We start from the raw sequence: 17,358 nt of genomic DNA, 5'->3' as shown, positions 1-17,358 counted from the left end.
CTCATTCCAAGCTTCTTAAGATGTCTTTCGATAATCTCACTAGAGGCTTTGGTAAAGTACACAATCTCATTAGAGATATCAACCTTGAAATAGTCAATGAATCTTGAGGGAAGTACAACATAAGGAAATTCATAATCCACCAGGCGACGACACTTTAGCACAATGTCTTCAATCAGTAGTACCCAATTCATCTTGATACCTAATTTCAAACCATAAGCTATCTATAGATCATCATTCATTACCCGAGCATGATTACTTCACCTAAGTTAGAGAATGTAGGTGATGAGGTATACTAATATTTTGTCCTCTGAAATCAGTCCACCAACTCCTAAACGATTCCTCAAATTTCTAGCAGGGTCAAGAAGCATTCCCCTATAGGTCTGCATCTTGTTGTACCCATTAGGAGTTTCATCAAACTTGCGGACTCCACCTATGTCCACTCTAACTACTTCCTTCAACACAACAACATCAATGACCATATCTACTACATTAACAATAGAGAAGAAGTTGCCTTCAAGGTTAAAACATGCATAAGTGTAGAAAACCTTGACTAGCTCTAGATAAAATGTCTCTTTCATCAGCACCTGCTTTGACAGTCCTTATACTTCCAACATATTGGAAAAGTTGAACCCTTATTGAGAGAACCATTCCAAGTCCAAATACGTGAGTACTGATGCAATCTTACCCACCAGGGCATTGGATAGAAGACTTCAAGAAGATTGGGCCAGAGATGCAAGAGAAGGCCCTAGGGTTCTCATGAGCCTTAGGGTTGATTTTGGGCCCATGGACTAAGTATGAGCCCACTTATCTTTGTACATATTAGATTAATGTTTCATTATTTTTTGGCCTTGTATTTAGGGCTCCATAGTGTAGGGAGGCTACCTTAGTAATGTAGGGTTTTTCTGCCCTTGTATTTTAGGGCATCTAGACTAGTTTTTGTATTAGGGGTAGTTTTGTAATTTCACATGCATTAAGTGCACTATTTAATGTGTGTGTGTGTGTTGGGAAATAAATTTAATTGAATTGAGAGAAGCCTAATCCAATTAAATTTTGAACCATCTTAAGGGGGAGGTGAGCATTCGCTTGCTACACCCTATTGCCACATCATATAGTCACACTTTGTGCATGTCCTTCATGCTTTACATGCCTCATGACACCTTAGCACACTTAGTGGAGAATCTTGGACTTGATCTTGGATTAGTGGGTTGAACCATAACTAAAATTCACTAATCATAATTAGTGAAATTTTGGATCCACCAATTCAAATTCAAATTCAAGTGAAATTTGAATAGAAATTCAAATTTTCCTCCAATTTTGTGTAACACTTAGTCTATAAATAGAGGCCTTGTGTGTGTATTTTTTGAACTTTGATCATTTGAGAATTACACTTCAAAGTTCAGACCTTATTTGAGGCACAAAATTTCGTGCTCCTTCTCTCCTTTTCCCTCCCCTCATCTTCTCTTACCTTCAAGCTCTTATCCATGACTTTCTATGGTGGTGAGCTTGTTCTTGACTCATCTTCTCCTTGAAGTAGCGTCTCCAATCATCTTTCTTCCTTCTCCATTCTGCTTCCATTCATCTTCAAGAAGTAAAAGACTCCATTGATGAAGAAGATCCAAGGCCTACAAGCTCCATAAGGAGCTACGTTAGGTACCTTTACATTTTTGACAACATATATCATTTTGTACTCATTCTTCTTGCTTTCATCTGTGAACTATGTGTCCAAGCAGTTAATAGCAGCCTGGGAGCACTCACCTTGCTTCCTCTTGGAGGTTTTTGCTTTCTTCTATGCTTTTGAATGGTTTCTCACCATCTTGAAAAAGAGACAAAAGGTTTGAGAGTAGAAGATGTTTGGGTTCAGAGAGGGATGTAATGAGGGTTTTAGAAGATGTGTTGGTGTGATTTATGGATAGGATAAGGTTGGCTTTTAAGGAGAGGCTGAGGCATTTTGGTTGGCTGAGGTGGGTGGCGGGAGTAAATGCATTAATAATGGTGGTTGATGAGGTAAAGATGAAGAGATGTAACAAATTACAACACACAAAAACACGTAGGAAATCGATTACAATTACATAATAATCGATTAAATTGGCCTTTGTTTTCACCCAAAACCAAAAGCTGATATAAACAATCGATTAAAATGAGGAGTAATCGATTAAATATGATAGAAAAACTCCCTCTGAGGCCTTTATGATCGATTAAGACGTAATGTAATCGATTAAAATAGAACACAGCCAAAAGAGGTCATAAACCATAACAAGTAATCAATTAAACTGAAGCCGTAATCAATTACAACGAAACACAAAGCCAAAAAAAGTTGTAAGCCAAAGCATGTAATCGATTAATACGGTGCAATAATTGATTACAACAAAAAACCTTAAACCATAGAACCACTAAAGCATATATGGTAATTGATTTAATCATGGGGTAATCAATCAGAACAAAAACTTAAAAAAATTGATAAACACACAACAACACCGTGTAATCGATTGAAACGAGTACGTAATCTATTAAAACAATGAAAATCACGAAAAGACAGGGCAAAACATGGATTTTCAGAAAAATATTTTCAATCACATATCAAAATACAAAGATATTCAGGAAAAAAAAAAGACAGACATAGAGAGCATATATCAAGCTACATGTTCTAAAGCGTAACATTATTCAATACTAGATCCATCTAGGATACCTAGCTCATTCCTAATAAAGAAGAACCTATCTCTAGCAAGAGGTTTAGTAAAGATGTCAACTAGTTGATATTCACTATCAACAAACTCAATGCAATAATCACCTTTTGATACATGATTTCTAAGAAAATGATGCCTAATCTCTATATGTTTGGTTCTATAATGCATGACCGGATTTTTCGACAAATTAATAGCACTTGTGTTGCCACATTTCAAAGGGATGAGATCAAGAGTTATTCCAATTTCTTCTAGTTGTTGTTTCATCCAGAGACTTTGAGCATAACAACTTCCATTTGTAATATATTTTGCTTTTGCAGTGGATAGTGCCACACAGGTTTGTTTCTTGCAATTCCAAGATACAAGTAAACTTCTTAAGAGATGACATGTCCCACTTGTGCTTTTTCTATGTAGCTTGCATCCTACAAAGTCAAAATCTAAAAAGCCAATTAGACTTAAGGATGTACCTTTGGGATACCAGAAACCAACTTTGGTTGTGCCCTTAAGGTACTTTATGATCCTTTTGCTAACTATTAAGTGAGATTCCTTAAGATTAGCTTGATACCTTGTTCACAAGAAAACACTAAGCATAATATTTGGTCGACTTATAGTAAAGTAAATAAGTGAGCCAATCATGCCTTTGTACCTTGACTCATATACTGATTTACCTTTTTCATCCAAGTCAAGATAAGTGGATGTTGCCATTGGTGTTGATGCCTTTTTTCACTTTTCCATGTTGAATTTCTCAATCAATTCTATATAGTATTTGTTTGACATAGGAAGGTTCCATGTTTCATATGCTTGATTCAAAGTCCAAGGAAGAGGGTCAATTCTCCCATCATAGACATCTCAAATTCTTCCTACATAGAACCGGAAAATTCCTTACACAAAGCTTCATTAGTAGCACCAAAGATTATGTCATCAACATAAATTTACACAAGCAACAACTCATTGTTTGATCTCTTGATAAACAATGTTTTGTCAACCTCTTACAAAAGATTGTCCAATTAGGAAATTTCTCAATCTTTCATACCAAGATCTAGGTGCTTGTTTTAAATCATACAAAGCCTTTTCCAACTTGTAAACATGATTAGGATGTTCAAAGTCTACAAAACTTGGAGGTTGGTCTACTTATATATCTTTTTCAATGTATCCATTGAGAAAAGCAAATTTACACAAGCAACAACTCATTGTTTGATCTCTTGATAAACAATGTTTTGTCAACCTCTTACAAAAGATTGTCCAATTAGGAAATTGCTCAATCTTTCATACCAATATCTAGGTGCTTGTTTTAAACCATACAAAGCCTTTTCCCGCTTGTAAACATGATTGGGATGTTCAAAGTCTACAAAACTTGGAGGTTTGTCTACTTATATCTCTTCTTCAATGTATCCATTGAGAAAAACACTCTTCACATCCATTTGATATAATCTGAAATCCATAATACATGCAAAAGCAAGCAACAACCTAATAGCTTCCAACCTTGCAACAGGGGCATAGGTTTCGTCATAGTTAATGCCTTCCTCTTGGTTATATCCTTTAGCAACCAATCTGGCCTTGTTTCTAATTATGATGCCTAATTCATCAAGCTTGTTTCAAAACACCTATTTGGTTATGATTAGCTTGTGAAAGGCAGGTTTAGGGACTAAATCCCACACTTCATTCCTTTTAAACTAATTTAATTCTTCATGCATATCCAACAACCAATGCTCATCATATAAAGCTTCATCTATGTTTCTTAGTTCAATTTGAGAAACAAAAGCCATGTTATTGCATAAGATCCTAAGTCTAGAGCGAGTAAATACTCCCTTTGGTATTTCACTAATTATGTTATCCAAGGAGAGGTCTCTTTGAGTTCTCCATTTCCTTGGGAGGTCTTTAGGAGGTGTGGTAGTGATTTCCTTGCTTTGTTCAAGATCCTTAACTTTGGTTTCATCTTCAAGTGCAGTGTCCTTATCCTGAAAACCTGCATCTTCATCTTTAAAAGTATTTTCTTGAATAAGAGAGTTGGTTTCATCACACACAACATGTACGGATTCTTCCTCACACAAAGTTCTCCTATTAAACACTCTATATGTCTTGCTTTGCAATGAGTAACCAAGAAAAAATGCCGCATTGTCTTTTGCATCAAATTTGCCAAGAGATTCTTTTCCATTGTTTAAAACGAAGCATTTACATCCAAAAACCCTTAAATGAGTTATATTTGGTTTTCTTCCTTTGTAAAGCTCATAAGTCTTATAAGAAGCCTATTGAGAGTATAACAAACAGTACTCACAACATCAACTGGAAAGTACTTTTTCAGCTTTGTTTCATTTAGAAGAGTTCTAGCTCCTTCTTCAAGAGATTTATTTTTTCTCTCCACAACACCATTTTTTTGAGGTGTTCTTGGGGTGGATAAAGTGTGGTGAATTCCATTTTCTTCATAAATTTTTTCAAAATACTCATTTTGAAATTCACCTCCATGATCACTTCTAATTGAAACAATATCAAGACCTTTCTCATTTTGAATAACTTTGGCAAGTTTGCAAAAAACAACAAAAGCATCATTTATGGTTTTCAAAAACAAAGTCCAAGTAAACCTTGAATAATCATCAAAAATTACTAAGCCATAGTAGTTTCCACCTAAACTCATAGTTCTTGATGGTTCAAATAAATCTATATGAAGTACTTCAAGACGTTTTGAAGTTAAAACAACATTTTTACTTTGAAGAGTTTTTAACTTGTTTTCCCTTTTGACATGCTTCACACAATTTATTTTTCTCAAACTTGAGTTTTGGAATACCAAATACTAAATCCTTTTTAACTAGATGATTGAGATGATACATGTTTATATGTGCAGCCCTACGATGCCATAAACAAGAATCATCAATCTTGCTCAAGGTTATCAAACTCAAGAGTTTACGCAGACTCGTGAGAGTTCTATAGACTCGACTCGTGGGCTCAACTCGTAGACTCGTAAGAGTCTACTTCATATAAAAATAATAACAAAATATCTATAAATAACAGACTAATTAAACATTTCAATAATATAATAAAGCAAAATAGTAAATCACAGAGCTCAAAATATTTAAATAACCAAGTCTAGTAACAATACATCACTACTAGATAATAACTTACAGACGTTATAGTAGTGGTAGATCATTCTCATTGAGGGTTTGATGTTATTAGAGAACAAGGGTTTGATATTATTAAATTTGAGAATTTTGTATTTGAGAATAACACATTAAATGAAGGTATGTTGAATGCTAAACAGACAAAAAACAATAAAAAATGACTTACATTTTGGTCTAGTTTTTTAACTTGCTAACTTGTTGACTCGGTGGTAAACTCAAGAGTCTACCGAATTTACTTAGAGTTTATAGAGTTTGCCTAGAGTCTACTAAAAAAAGAGTTTACTCAAGAGTCAACTTGTAGAGGACAAGTGAACTCATAAACTCGTAAGAGTTAACGAGTTAACTCGAGAGTTTGATAACCATGATCTTGCTTACCTAGCAACTAAGTTCATAAAGTGATGCATGTTCAATATTCAACATGTAGATATTACCTATTCTTTTACCTTGAGAACAACCTAACCCGTTTTAGATTGTGCTTAAGTCCATCAACATATAAAACATTTTTTATTTATGTCTTGTGTTGATTTCCAATGTTTCATTCTCCCATAATTTTTCCCTTATTATTGTCTTCAAAAGTGACATATCCTTTTTCCTTTAACACAAGGTTAGTATGTCTGGACTTGTCACCTGTCATGTGCCTAGAGCAGCCACTATCCAAGTACCATAGTGAGTCTCTTGCTTTTAGGCACACCTAAGTTTCTTCAATGGTCGAGGAGTCATCCATTAAATCAGCCATCAAGCACACATTTGCAACTTCTTCACTAGAAGAATCTGAGGATGTGGATGCATTGTCTTCCCAAGCTATGTAGGCCTTTTTCTATTTTCCATCCTTCTTTTCTTTCTTTTCAACAAGTTTTTTTCTAATGTAGATAGGACATTCTGATTTGATGTGGCCTTGCTTCCCGCATTCAAAGCATTTGAAGGTGTTGTTGTTGCTTTCTACCTTTTTTGAAGATTTAGTGAATTTTCTATCTTTGGATCTTTTTAGAAATTTCCCAAACTTCTTCACCATCAAGCTTAAATTCTTTACATCTTCGTCATCACTAGAGCTTTCTTAACAATCTTCCTTTGAAGAACTAACCTTGAGTGGAATTCTTTTTTTTTTTTGTTTCTTCTACAAGAGATTGTTGAATCAACTCAAGTTCATACACAAGCAATTTTCCAAAGAGAGCTTCCATCGACATTGTTACCAAGTCCTTTGATTCCTTGATTGCTGTGATCTTTGGTTCTCAAGTTCTTGTAAGACAATTGAGGATTTTGATGTTTAGTTCATCATCTTTAAACATTTTTCCAAGACCAAACAGGTGATTCACAATACGGGTGAATCTTGTTTGAAGTTTTGAAATGGTTTCAGCATTCTTCATTCTAAAAGCTTCATATTCAGATACAAGAGTGTGCTTTCTTGATCTTCCTACATCTATAGTACCTTCAGGAGTGACTTCAAGCATTTTCCATATTTCCTTTGCATTTTTGCACCTTGCAGTACCAAAAAATTCAACATAAGATAAATCAAAAGTTAAAATGTTTTTAGCTTTTTTTATCATCTTGCACTTTTGTTTTCTCATCATCTTTCATCTCATCTCATTCTTTGGGAACCGATTCATCATTCACTTCTTTAGTTTGTATAGATGGTTCTTTAACAATAGCATTCTATGCACCGGGATCAATTGATTGAATAAAGATTTCCATTTCTTTTGCCAAAACGGGAAATGCACTCCCTCAAACAATGGTGGTCGATTGAGAGAGACACCCTCGTTGAAAGTGATATGTTTAGAGCTCATTTTAGAAAAAACTGTTATCTTGAGCAACTTTCAAGATGTAGCTCTGATACCAATTGAAAAACATGATGGAACTCACAAACCAAGACAAGGAGGGTGAATTGGTTTTGAAATCAAATTAAACTTAAAAATAGATTTTTGAAAAACTTTTGCTTCCAAGAATTGTATCACAAACTTTTGCTTAAAACCAATATCTAATCAATCATCCGTACACAATATCCTTTTGTTAAAGTTTTTTTTTTTCAAAATGAAATTTTCTTTAAACTCAACAAATTGATCAAGAATACAATGAAAGAGAGAGAGGTAGTATCAAGAAAAGAAGTACACCAATTTTTATACTGGTTCACTCTCTATCTCTAGAGATGCTACTCTAGTTATCTAATTCATTCTGAATTAGATTTCCACTATGCACTTTGAATTCTTACAAGCAATGACAATCAATCTCAGTTCCTACCTAAAAAGGAGACTAAGGTACCTAACCCTAGGGTCCTTTGTGAATAAGAGCCTAAGAGACACTTACCCTTAGCCTAAACTAGGAAACCATATTCTAGCATGCCTTCAAAAACTCATGCATATGCTAACAACATGTAAAAACACATGAAAAACTGAGTCAAGGAGAGACACAACCTGGTCATTCAAATATAATAACCTATGCTTGATTGAATGGATATCTTATTGATCACACAAGATGTTAACAACTTGCTTTTACCATGAATGCTTCATAAACGAAGACTTGAATGTGTGAGTCACACAAAATTATTCTAAAATACTTATTTTGATCTCTGAAAAGAGAGAACACAAGGTGGTATTTATAGATAAAACCATTATAACCGTCTGTAATCGATTAAAGTGTTCTTTCCAACACCTGGAAAGCTTTCAAGAACAATGTAATCGTTTAGATTCTTGATTTAATCGATTAAAGAGTTCTGAATCACTTCAGGGAACACTTTCAATTGATTATTATCACTTGGTAATCGATTAAAGCAGATACTCATGAAAAACCAGACATGGTCTCAATTGAACTGTGTAATCGGTTACTGTTAATTGGTAATTGATTAAACCGAGACGAGGATCTCTTTGCAAGCTTCAAAGGACTCGTGTAATCAATTACGGATAGCTTGGTAATCGATTTAGACAAAGAGTTTTATGCACTGAAGAAGTTTCTAACTTTAGAAACAATTTTCCTACCTCTACATGATGATGCATGATGCATGATGATGCAACAATCAATACAAATGCCACTCAAAGAGTTGGGCATGTAAAAAGATAAAAATTCTAAAAACTTTAAAGCTTAATCTTCATGTTGCTCCCCTTATCTCTAACATAACTGACTCAGAGGAAAGTTGAATGAGTCGGAGAGGACTTTAGCAAAGGTTTTTCCTTGAAGGGGTGCGAGTGTCGTCTTTGGGAGCAATGTTAAGTTTTGGGCGGGAGGGCCAAGAAAGCCTCGAGGGCAATGATGGCGGTGGTAAAGACCTTGAATGAAAGGGCTTTGGGGGAAACCCTAGCACAGTTGCACAAGGACTGTGCAAGCCTAATATAGGAAATAGGAAATGGATATTAGAATAAAAAAATATCTGATGTTTATAGGCATGATAATTGTGGAATTTAGGTTTAATTGATAGTCAATTTTGACTATGATTGATTAGAATTCCTTTGCTTTACTGTTGTTTTTAATGAAATAATGAGAAATTTAATATCATGTTAATTTTTTACCAACAAGATTCAAAAGAAGTAAATTACAAGTGCTTTGGAGGAAAATTGATGCAAAAACTTGAAGATGAGACAACTTGCTTAATGCACAAGCCAGGCTCAGCGCACCTCCTCGCTTAGCAGTCAAGCTCAAGCTTAGCGTGAAGAAGACCTACGAAGAAGCTCAAAGGCACGCTTAGCGCGAAATCCCGCACTAAGCGCGTGAACACCTCACTAAGCCCAGACATTACCGCGCTCAGCGCATTATCGCCCCGCTAAGCCCAGAAGAACGCGCTTAGCGTGAGGTCATGTGGATTTTAAGCTACCTCGGGCCTATAAAAGGAGTAGGAAGCAAAAAAGAAAGATACACAAAGACTTAGAGTTCTCTAATGAATACATCCAATGCCTGAGCATCTATAATAGGGGAAACCCTCATTCTATAGCCATTTCCCCCTCTTCTTCCATTATCCATCCCTCTTATTCTTTTATCCACATCAGTCCTTAAAGTGTAAAGCCTCTCATAACAATGAGAGGCTAAATCCCCATTGTTGGGAGCCTAGCAACCAAAGGTCCTTGTAATGCAATCTTCCTTACTATCTATTTAATACAATGCCAATTTCCTTCAAAGTGTCCCGTGTGCTAGGCTATAAATAGAAACATGTGTAACACTTGTCATAACTTTAATGAATGAAAAACTTGTGAGACACACTTCAAAGTTCAACTTCTCTCTATAATTTCCTTCAATTCCCACGCCCCTTCTCTCTCTCATTCCTTTCCTTCATTAAAGCTTCCTCTCCAAGCTTCTTATCCAAGACACTCTCTTGGTGGTGAAACTTCTCCTTACATGGCTTATTCTCTAGTGGATGATGCCTCCTCTCACTTCTTCTCCTTTATCTTCTGCTACAACTTCATGGGTGAAAATCACCATTGAAGGAACTTATTGAAGCTCAAAGATCCAGCTTCCATAGAAGCTTCTCAAGCAGGCTTCCATCAGTTATCAACGGTTTTTTGACATGAGGCACAAAGATACAAGTGTTGACATCATAGATATGTGTTTAAAATAAGTTGTATACTTGTAAAAATTATGTAAGTCAATCGTGTAGAAGCAAAGCTTCATGGTGAATCAAAGGTGATTCAAAGGTGTTTTGATGATAACAATGATGATAACAAAAGATGATGACAAAGGAGATGACAAAAGCTCAAAGATCAATCAAAGAACAACTCAAGGGAATCAAAGATCAATCAAAGAACAACTCAAGTGAATCAAAGATCAATCAAAGAACAACTCAAGTGAATCAAGAACACTTCAAGAGTTCAAGATAAGAATCAAGAAGAATTCAAGACTCAAGAAGAAATTTTAGAGTCAAGAATCAAGATTCAAGATCTCAAGAATCAAGATCAAGATTCAAGAATCAAGAGAAGGCTTAATCAAGATAAGTATGAAAAGGTTTTCTCAAAAATTGAATAGCACATGGTTTTTCTCAAAACATGTTTACCAAAGAGTTTTTACTCTCTGGTAATCGATTACCATAATGTTATAATCGATTACCAGTAGCAAAATGGATTTGAAAAAGTTTTCAAATTGATTTTACAACGTTCCAATTATTTTCAAAAAGCTGTAATCGATTACAATGTTTTGGTAATCGATTACCAGTGCCTTTGAACGTTGAAATTCAAATTCAAATGTGAAGAGTCACATCTTTTCACATAAAAGCTTTGTATAATCGATTACACTGATTTGGTAATCGATTACCAGTGACTGTTTCTGAATAAATCAAAAGATGTAACTCTTCATAATGTTTTGACTTTTTCAAATTGGTTTTAAGTTTTTCTAAAAGTTATAACTCTTCTAAATGGTCTTCTTGACCAGACATGAAGAGTCTATAAAAGCAAGGCTTTGTTTTGTATTTTCAATGAATTCATTCTTTCAATCTTGAATACTTTTCCAATCAATCTCTTACAATCCTTTACAAGCCTTGAATCTCTTTGAACTTCTTCTTCTTCTTTGTACCAAAAGCTTTATGAAATTTTCTGGTTTTCCAAACCTTGAAAACTTGTGCTATTCATCTTTCCATTCTCTTATCCCTTTGCCAAAAAGAATTCGCCAAGGACTAACCGCCTGAATTCTTTTTGTGTCTCTTTTCTCCCTTTTCCAAAAGAACGAAGGACTAACCGTCTGAATTCTTTTGTGTCTCCCGTCTCCCTTGTCAAAGAATTCAAAATGACACAGTCTGAGAATTCTTTTGATTCTTCCCATTCCCTAATACAAAAGTATTCAAAGGACTAACCGCCTGAGAATTCTTTTGTATCCCCATTCACAAAGTATCAAAGGTTTAACAGCCTGAGATCTTTGTCTTAACACATTGAAGGGCACATCCTTTGTGGTACAAGTAGAGGGTACATCTAATTGGGTTTGACTGAAAACAAGAGAGGGTATATCTCTTGTGGATCAGTTCTAGTGGAGGATACATCCACTAGGTTCAAAGAGAACAAGGGAGGGTACATCCCTTGTGGATCTTTGCTTGTAAAAGGATTTTTACAAGGTTGAAAGAAATCTCAAGTACCGCAGGTTGCTTGGGGACTGGATGTAGGCATGGGTTGTTGCCGAACCAGTATAAAAACTCTTGTGTATTTGTCTCCTTCTTCCCTACTCTTTTACTTTCCGTTGTGCATTTAGTTTCTGCTTTTACTTTCTGTTAAGTTTCTCTTCTACTCTTCATTCTCTTAACAATTTAGTAAAATCCTTAGAAGAATAATTTTTTAATTAGTAAATGTTTAGGAATAATTAATTCAACCCCCCATTCTTAATTATTTTGAGGCCACTCGATCCAACAGATCGTTGAGTTGAATTAGGCTATAAATAGGCATAACGATAGTCACTTCTTTTAGGTTATGAAGATCAAACAAGCACCTTTACACCAACATGCTACACAAGGAAATGACTACCATTTACAAGAAAAAAGTATATGTTTGAACCCATACTTAAATGCATTTTACAATTTCTGCACTTTTGTTTCTTTGACCAATTTACATTTCATGCAAATCTCTTCTACACTTCTTCTCTAAACTCTTAAGTCCTTTCAATCGCTATTTCTTCTCTGAACTCTAAACTTATTTGTTTATTATTCTTTTTTTTACAATTTTACATTTTTTTTGCATTTAATTTCAATTTATATTTCAAAAGGATTTGACATTTTTGTCATTTTAGCTTTGTTGCATTTGAATTTCGATTTACTTTCAAGGCAATTTACTATACAAGTCATTTTCTTTCTATGCATTTTAACTTGTTTAACGATCAAATTTATACAGCTTTTACTTATTTTGAAAACATATTTATTATAAAATACAAACTCATTCAAAAATTACTTTTATAACTACAACCAAGATAAGTAAATTTCTTACTTATAATCCAAGTATCTCTTAATTATTAAAAACACCTTTAGTTACAAAAACTAATTATCAAAATAACTATTTTGGAACATGATATGTGATACTTGATTATGTTAAAATCTTCCATGGATTTAATTGAACTTAACATTTCCTTTGATTGAAAGTTATACCAACATCTAGTTTAAATAAAAAAGAACTTACAATTACGATTTGTTACACTAAATAAAATTAGTTGTTTGTGATTGATAAGAATCAAATATGAAAATATGTCAAACTATATTTCAATTACCTAAACGAATTTCTACCATAAATAACTTTCTAAGAATAAACTATAATAGTATCTCACTCATACGTAACATTAAATAATGAATATATGATTGTACTATTTTTTTTATTTATTGCTGGATGGGCCTAAAAAGCAGCCAAAAGTATAGGAAACAAGAAACTAACAGCTGAAAACAACAATCGAAAAGTCGGCTAGCAACAAAGAGTGAATAGAAACAGAGGCCCTATCCAAAAACTGGATGCCAACTCCACTGATCAACGCATTCCCATTTTCGAAAGAGCATCTGCAGGAGCCTTTGCCTCCCTTAAAATGTGTCTCACAGAGACATGGCTGAAAGAGGATATATATAGCCACCATGATAGACATAACAATAGAATGGCACGGGTGAAAAGGATGTATTCCAGACTTAATCAAGTCACTACTACAATTTTTACATATAACATCAGACCTTTAACATCGGTTATTCACATAACCGATGTTAACAAAAGAGCGGTGGCATTTTTGTAAATAAGTAGACTTAGTTAACATCGGTTTTTCCAAAACCAATGTTAACTACTCCATAGTAACATCGGTTATTAAAATAAGCGATGTTACTATGGAGTAGTTAACATCGGTTTTGGAAAAACCGATGTTAGTATGCCGTTGTTAACATCGGTTTTGTAAAAACTGATGTTATGGAGTCGATGTTAACATCGGTTTTATTATAACCGATGTTACGTAGTTGATGTTAACATCGGTTATTTTTAAAAAACCGATGTTGTTATCATTATATATTAAACTTCTGAAATTGCAGAACCCGCGCGCTTGAACCCTATCGTTCTTCTTCTTTCTCCTTCTGCCTGAGATCGTCTTTGTGTCAAAGTCGCCTGCGCTTCCATGAATGCAACCACATTGTGGAGATCGTGTTTGTGGAGATCGTCTTTGCCACTTATCCATTGAGGTACGTCCTTTCGTTTTAACATTAGGCATTCGTTGTTTTAACATTTGCTAACTTTCGCAGGTCGAAGAAAAGTAGGAAAGGAAAGAGTCCCGGAAAGGGTACTCCTAGGGCGTTATTGTTGTTTCTCCTTCTACCTGAGTTCGTTTTTGTCGCAAACTGGGTTGCGCTTCCGTGACTGCAACCACATTGCCGAGTTCGCGTTTGTGGAGTTCGTGTCTGCGCTTCCATCGAAGGTATGTCTCTGTTGTATGTTAATGATGAAAATCCATTTTTCAATGGTCAGTCTCTGTTGTGATGTTTCGAAACCCTAGTTAGGCACAAAGGGTTAATAGTAACTGAATGTGTAGTGATTTAGGACCATATGTAACTGCCTTAAGCAGTTATTGCAGAATAAATTATGGAGTAACAACAGGGGGGGTTAGGCAGTTTTTAGTGGGTTTTCAGGAAGGGAGAGACGAGGCTGTGAAATTTACATAGAGGGTTTCAGGGACAAAGCTTTGATTTACACAGAGGGTTTCAGTGACAAAGCTTTGATTTACATATTGAATTTCATCCAAATTTTTGACAAGTCATTGTTACTTCCATCAATATTGATATTGTATCATGCTTAATTATATGCATTTGCTTATTCTGATCATTGTGTGTTGTGTGATTATTTCTTCCATGCAGGTACATGATTCCTATTTGTTGTGAGAGTGAAATGATGGGCAGCAGCACCAACTGAGGTGAGTGTATATTTCCTTTTTTTTTTGTCTTTATCTTTGTTAGTTTGTTATATATATTTTATTTTATATGTTTGAGTTTTAAATGTGTAAAAAATAGAAATAGAAAGGTTTGCTATCATTCTTTGAATGCCATCATCTACCTTTAATGATTCACATCTAAATTGGTCCCTGTTTAATTAAATTAATTAGTTATTGCTTTAGTTTGACTGGATAGAAGTATGATATGTTTTTTTTGGAAGGCAAATTATATATATGTATTAATATAGTCAAAAACAGTACAAGAGGTACTAGAAAAAGATGTTACAAAGCACCTCTGGTGCTGCCCTCCAAAAACCCAAGCTAACCCAACTAAAAGGATAACCCACTCGGATTAACCAAAGGAATCTGAGATATTAGAAGACCATTGGTTAAAACTAGTGTTAAAGCCTTTTTCTCTAGCTTTTAACCAAGACCAAGCTAAGAACAAAGCATCTTCCATGACTTTAGATGTGTCAAATGGTTTTTCATGGAAAATGAGGAGATTCCTATGCTGCCATATGGTACTGGTCAGAGCAACCCACCATCCACACCATGAACTATGGTTTATATGTGCTCCAAATCCATCACAGAATTGTAGAAAATGATCCACTGGAGAAGTTGGGAGAGGTCCCTGAGCCTGTACCCATGTCATCGACTCCCACCACAGGCCTACTATCCTCTTACAATTAAAAAATAGATGGCCCACCTCCTCCTGTTCTAGGCCACAGAGGGGACAAACAGTGTCCTGGATGATCACATTTCCTCTTATGAGATTAGCTCTAGTAGGGAGCCTGCCTTTAAGAAGCCTCCAAGTGAAAACTGCAGCTTTTGGGGGAATTTTCAATTTCCATAGTAATGTTGAGGATCTCAGTTCAGAGGCTGGAGTAGAGGGGGTTATCATTAATTTGTAGGCTGACTTTGTGGAATAAACACCACTAGGATCAGTTTTCCAAGTCATGATGTCCTTAACATGCCTCTGAATATGTATAGAGCTGATTTCTTCCATAAAATTGACAGTTAGATCACTTTCATGATCAAACAGATTCCTCCTCCATTTCAAGTCCCATCTCCAGTTATCTTGAGAGAAATTTCCCATCATTGAAATAAGGTCGGGTTGCTGTCTATTAATGAGAAACAGTTGATTGTATTTCTGTTGAAGAGTAGGACCTTCCCCTAACCATTTATCTTTCCAAAAGCTGACTTTATCCCCACACCCAACCTTCCAGCTCATGCATTGTTGAAAAATGCTTTGATCAGATGGGTGATAAAGCTTTCTTAGGTCCCTCCACCTGTATGAATGCCCCCCTTGAACACGAGCTAACTGAAAATCAGACCAGCCTCCATACTTAGAATTGATAATCCTAGCCCAAGGTTGTTGCAGATCAGAAACTAAGGCCCATATCCACTTTCCCAACAAAGCTATATTAAATTTAGAGATATCTTTAATCCCTAGACCCCCCTCAGACTTGGGCAGGCATACAGTCTCCCATTTTACCCAAGAAATTTTCCTATGGTCTTGGTCCCCCCCATAGAAAGTTCCTTTGCAAGGCTACCAGTTTATTTACTACCCTTTGTGGAATCTTGAAGAAGGATAATAAATAAATTGGTACAACATTGAGAACAAAATTTATTAGAGTTATCTTTCCTCCCATTGATATGTTTTTCTGGGCCCACTTAGATAGTTTAGACTCACATTTTTTGATTAAAGGCTCCCACACAACACTGCTGGAAGGTTTAGCCCCAATTGGAATACCCAAGTAGGTGAATGGGGTTTCCAATTGTCTACAATTCAGGGTTTGAGCTGCTTCATTGGTCCAAGTAACAACACCCCCTATAACACCAAACTGACTCTAAGCATAGTTAATATTCAAGCCCGAGACCATTTCATAACCTCTTAGCATGGCCTTCAACACCAAGACATTGTCCCATGTAGCCTCACCCACAAAAACAGTATCATCTGCATACTGTAGAATGTTTATGGGTTCATTTTTCATTCCAACCCTGTAGCTACTATAAAAATTCTTCCAGTCTGCTTCCCTCATTAGGCCTATGATGCCTTCCCCAACTATGTTAAAGAGTCAATGTATGATATGTATTCTTAAAAAATTGTCCATGAGCTGTTTGATAGAATGACTGAAAAAGGCTTTAAATACACTCTCAGTATAATGTCTTTTGAGAGTCAATGTATCACCATGAAGTGAGAGTCATATTGTTGATAAAAGGCTTTAAATACACTGGCTAATTTCTGTATGGTTTTTTTAGGGCTATCATTTACTACTGCTAATTGGCGTTGCTGTGGAAGCGCTTTGATTATATCTTTGAAGCCTCAAAGTCAGGTATTTATATCTTTGATTCGAAAACTAATTTGAAATTGTTGTTGTATGCATTACTGGTATATTTGTAACTTATGCTATGGCTGTCTACATGACCTTTCTTCAATTGGACTGATATGTTCATGCCTCTCTACATGACCTTTCTTTCATTGGACTGATATCTTTGAAGTATTTACTGTTATTTAAACTCTCAGAACTTGTTCATTGTTAGTGTTGAATGTTTTTGTAATTTTATCTGCTGCCCTTCTCTATATATATGTTGTGACTGCCACTGCCCTTCTTTCTCTCTTGCATTATCTTTTTTTTTATCAGTAAAATTATAATTTGTATTAATAACTGTGAGTACCAGAGGTACTAAATATACAAGGTAGAAACCAGCAGACTAGCAGAACCATAGGTCCT

The 17,358-nt window shown here is 35.2% G+C and overlaps 1 long non-coding RNA gene across 1 annotated transcript; it reads left to right on the top strand.

Moving 5' to 3' along the window:
• The first annotated feature begins 14,070 nt into the window (after window positions 1–14,070).
• Window positions 14,071–17,030, top strand: LOC114418681. The gene is made up of 3 exons (XR_003668079.1): window positions 14,071–14,113; window positions 14,550–14,605; window positions 16,886–17,030. It is a non-coding gene; the product is annotated as an uncharacterized LOC114418681 (long non-coding RNA).
• Window positions 17,031–17,358: the final 328 nt, after the last annotated feature.

This window comes from Glycine soja, chromosome 7 (genome assembly GCF_004193775.1).
Source record: "Glycine soja cultivar W05 chromosome 7, ASM419377v2, whole genome shotgun sequence".
NCBI classification, from domain to species: Eukaryota; Viridiplantae; Streptophyta; class Magnoliopsida; order Fabales; family Fabaceae; genus Glycine; species Glycine soja.
Note: the sequence above shows the minus strand (reverse complement) of the source record. Positions and strands in the feature narration are given on the sequence as shown.